The sequence below is a fragment of the Cannabis sativa genome, chromosome 2, assembly GCF_029168945.1.
Source record: "Cannabis sativa cultivar Pink pepper isolate KNU-18-1 chromosome 2, ASM2916894v1, whole genome shotgun sequence".
NCBI lineage: Eukaryota > Viridiplantae > Streptophyta > Magnoliopsida > Rosales > Cannabaceae > Cannabis > Cannabis sativa.
Genome location: NC_083602.1, coordinates 86,036,785 through 86,041,790, shown reverse-complemented (window position 1 = coordinate 86,041,790; position 5,006 = coordinate 86,036,785). Strand labels below are relative to the sequence as shown.

Sequence of the window (5,006 nt, the reverse complement as noted above, 5' to 3'; positions counted from 1 at the left end):
AATACAAAAGTCACAACTAGGTAACTCTCTAAACAATCAGAGGTTAAAAGTATTATTTAACCAGACATCTGCTATTGAGTGGGAGCTATCTGAGATGTAATCAAATAGCGAACATTAGAAGATATTCAAGAAGGATTTATGAAAGTGATCTATATGTTAGATATTAAGGAACTGTGTATCAGTTGTCTTTGTATCTCACCATCTAATTTCGAAATTCTTGAGATGGTGCTTACTTTGGGGGTGGAGGAATTATTGAATAATAATTCAAGCTCTACCAGAGAAGAATTGTAACTTGGTCTATTCGAAAATACCAGAAAGTTATATCACTGAAGATAAGTCTAAACTATATTATCTCAATTACATATTTTAAAATATGAGAGATATGTCTTCTGTTAATTCAGATGTACTTTTAAAACAGTAAAGATTTCAGTATCCCTTGATAAGTAAAGCATATAGTAAAGGATGTTTCATAAGAGTTTTTATGAACTAGTTTCCAGAAGTTTGGGTGGATTCAAATATACTACACTTGATGTAAAGATCAAGACATCAGATTGACCTATTTGCACAGTTTGTTTTATATTAGTGCAAGTGGGAGTTTGTTGGGTTTTATGCCCTAAATAAAACTCTTTACAATCTGATTAGTTATCAATATAAGAAATTTGAAGTGATTGATGCTTGCATGAATTCTACATGCTAATGGTTTAATATGTTTATTACATTCATACACACAGAATCAGTTAAATCTAGATCATATGTTTATTCACAATTACAGTATCGTCAGCACAGTGGAATGTGATTGTGATCATATGAATCAAAAGTTTTGGTCCCTGTTTCATCAGTGTTATTGGATTTACAGTAATGTGATAATCAGGGATGATGTGTACTTACACTTGGAGTAAGTGTTATGTTCTTTCCAGGACATTAGTAAAGTATAGTAGTTTCGAATGTATGGAGTATACATTGGACTGGACCGATATTGCAACTAAGTTAAGATATATTACAAACTTACCGTTATACATATCTTTCCAAGTCAATATCAGTAGTTGATCTTAAGATTAAAAGAATCTAAATCCTGATATGCTTAGGCTCAACTCAGGAGTGCTATTCATGTTCTTTGATTTATTAATTAAGCCTACTTTTGGGTCAGGGTGATACGTATATTTTGGGAACATGATAGTATGATTGAGTGGGAGTGCTGAACATAAATATGGAATCTATAGCTTCTACTGGTGTATAGAAGTCAAGTGATGATTCCCTTCGAGCTTAGCAAATAGAAGTAAATGGATGAGCTCTTGTTTAACTGACTAATTATTAGATCACTAAACACCATTTACAGGTAGCTAAGTGTTTTAAGGGGCAAAATACATTGAGGGGTGAGAACGGTAAAGAAATCCCATCTCGATGTAAATCATCTATATAGAGGATCTTTAAATCACAATAAGATTATAACAATGGTTAAATGAGATAGTATATTGATATCGTGGAACATACAACATGCTCTATATAAGTCTGAGAGTGCAATTCTAAGTTCTAAGAGTGGATTCAACGAAGAATTAATAAGTAGGAATTTACTTGGTAAATTTGGTTCACTTATTGGAAGTTCAGCATATAGATCCATGGTCCCCATTCTAGTTGAGAACATTCTCACTACTACAAATTTGCCATTTAGTGACACCCTTTAGTGACACGCACATTTGTGCGGGTCACTAAAAGTTTAAAAATAATTTTTAGTGACATGCACAATTAGTCTCTAAAATTTAATGTTAGTGTCCTATAATTTGAGTCACTAAAAATGTGAAGTGTCACTAAAGATAATTTTATGTTTTTTTTTAATTAAAAATATTCACCTATGGAGTCACTCTAGGAGAGACTGAAAAAATATATACCAACGCGCATTGCGCGTCACTAAAAGCACTTTACAGTTTTTTTTTTTAAATAATAATTATTTTATTAATTTGTATTAATGTATGGCAAAAAAAATAATAAAAAAAGTTGTAGGGCCAGCTGTAATTTTTTTTTTTTTTTTTGAAAAGGAGGCCGGCTGTAATTTGAGAATGCATTTTGTTATTATATAAATAATATAATAAAAAAAACATAAAATAATAAATAAATAAATAAGTTGATAAGAAACCCTAAACTATCTCATTCTCTCTCACCCTCACTTACCGCCTCTTTCGTTTCTTTTCTTTTTTTTTGAGATAACGCCTCCTTCTCTCTCTTTCTCAAGATCTCTCAAGCTCTCAAGGTGAAATGGAAGATGGTCTGAATTAGTGGGTTCGATAACCATTTTTCAATGCCGGTGAGTCATACAGAGGCCACGAACGACCTCTCGGTTCGCTTCCCCCCTCTTTGACTTCTTTGAGATCGTTGATCTCCTCTTCTATTCTTGTTTTTTTTTCTATTTTATAAAGGTCTGTCTTTCAGGTTGCCGGCGATTGGGGGCTTGCTTTGCACCTAGCTGTGCTTGCGTCGTCGAGGTTCGGAGTTTGCAAGTAGCTGTTCTTGGATTATCGGGGTTCACAGGTGGCTGATTTTGTCGTAGAGGTTGGGCGTTTGATGAGATTAGGAGCTCGCCAAAAGAAAAATTTTATCACATTTATTTTGGGATAATCTTCTCATTTTTTTTCTCATTTTGAGATTTATTTATCTCTGATTGTATAGTAATGTTTCTTTTGAACTCTGCGTTTTCCCCTTTTTGTCTCTGCTGATAGTAGTTTTTTTTGGTTTGTATTGATGTTTAGTTTTCGTTGGTGCTTTGTTGCTCTTTTGGAGGCAACAGTAATAAAAAAAAAATGTATAAAGAATGTGATTATAGTGTTTGTATGGTGTTGTTAGTATACTAATAATTTGATTATAGTGTTTGTATGTTGTTATGGAAGAATTTGTCTATCTCTGTGATTAATTGTAAATTAATTTAGATTTTTATTTTAATAAAATACATTTTTGTCTATCTCTAATCTATAGTGTAATTTATAAATTTTAGATTTAGTTAATTAATAAAATTATTTGTATACAATTAATATAAATTATTATTTATAATATATAAAATTTGAATTAAATCAAATTAAATATTATTTCTTTAAAAAAAAATATTTAATACAGTAGTACTTTTTGTGTGGCACTTTTTGTGTGTCACTATATCTCTAAAAATATTAATAAAAAATAAAAAAAAAAGGATATAGTGACACTTTATGTGTGTGGTTGTTACCTTTTTAGTCTGACAAAACCTGACTCTATACGCCTATAGTGACACGCAGAAAATGAATGCAAAAAGTTTCAGTGACACGTGTGAAGTGTCACTAAAAATTATCTTTCCAGTCACCCTCATTAGTGACGCGCGTTGAAGTGTCACTATACACTTTTAGAGTTACTTAATGTGTGTCACTAAAACCCAATTTTCTAGTAGTGTCTGCTTGTATGACTCATTAATTGATTCGTGATTGATCAATTATAATTCTATAGTTAGACTATGTCTAATTTTATGAATTTTCACTAAGCAGGGGTGAAATTGTAAAGAAAGGAGTTTTCTAGGTTTATTTATTTATTAATGGACTTTATATGTCTAATTAATAATTAAATTAAATGACAATATTATTTAATAATCTATTTTAGTTATTAAATAATTAGTTTTGGCATTTAAAAGGTTAGAATTGGAAAATTGGCGTTTTTGAGAAAATAGAGATAAAATTTGGTAACTGCAAAATTAAGTGAGGCCCAATACTACACCATGGTCGGCCACTTAAGTTGGTTTTTCAAATTAATATTTTCATTATTTTAATGCCAAATAAATCCTAACCTAAACCTAGTAGTTGCCTATAAATAGAAAGTGATGGCTCACACCAAAATAACATGCTTTCATTAGTAATCTGACAGAAATTTCTCTCTTCAGAAAAACTGAGCCTTCCCCACTTTCTATACCTGGCCGAAATCCCTCTCTCTTTTCCCTTCATCTTTTTCGTGACCCTAGTGAAAGAGTGAGTGCCCACACACAGCAAGCAGTAACTCAATCATAGATTGGAAGACTGTGAAGGATCAAACTTGAAGAAGAAGGACATTCGGGCTCAGATCTTGATTATACTCTGCTACAGAAAGAAATCAAGGGTTAGAGATCTGAGTGGAAGGAAACATAAATTCCGCTGCATCAATGTAAGGTTTTCTTAACTTTATATGTGTTTAATTTATTGTTTTAGAAAGTTCATATTTAGGATGTTTAAACAACATACTTGTGAGTAGATCTAAGATCCTGGTAAAATAAATTCCAACACCTGTGACCCGAAATTCGAACCAAAACCGGAACTAGGACATCGACTTGGAATCATAATTGAAACGTAGATCCAAAACCGTAACCGGACGAGGACACGGACTCCAAATCCGACCTAGACCTGAATTGGTAGCCAGACCCGGATCCCAACCCAAACCTGGACTCGAGAGCCGAACTCGAACCTGAACTCAGACCCAAACATGGAACAAGACTAGGGACACAGAACCAGGGTCGGGACCTAGAACTGCACCCCAGTCTCGATCCTGAACCCAAACTCAGAAATGGGAGCTGGGACCTGAACCAGAACAAGACCGAGACGCGTGACAGTGATCCAGATCTTGACTCGGGATTCGGGTAACGGGGCCTAGAACAGACCAGTAGTGAGTATCTAGATCTGGGACTCAGACTAGGACTAGAACCTCGACGAAGAACCAAACCCAAACCCAGACCTAGACCTGGGACCCAAAATTAGAACTTGAAAATGAATCGCCGAACCAGGACCCTAGAACAAGACTAAGATCGTGACCAGGAGCCGGACCCAGACCTATAACCGAACACAGACCTAGCCTCAGACCAAAATTGAGACTGGAACTCGGGCCCGAACACGGTCGCGTACCCAGACCGAAATTGAGACCCGGACCTGGACCTAAATCTGGGACCCGATCCCAAACACAGACTTGGACCTAGATAGGGATCCGGATACGAACCTGGACTCGGACCAAGAACCAGACTGGGGTCGAAATGC

At 34.6% G+C, this 5,006-nt stretch overlaps 1 long non-coding RNA gene across 1 annotated transcript; it reads left to right on the top strand.

The window, feature by feature from the left end:
- The first annotated feature begins 2,074 nt into the window (after positions 1 to 2,074).
- LOC133034051 (uncharacterized) lies at positions 2,075 to 2,873 on the top strand. The gene is made up of 2 exons (XR_009686011.1): positions 2,075 to 2,299; positions 2,425 to 2,873. It is a non-coding gene; the product is annotated as an uncharacterized LOC133034051 (long non-coding RNA).
- Positions 2,874 to 5,006: the final 2,133 nt, after the last annotated feature.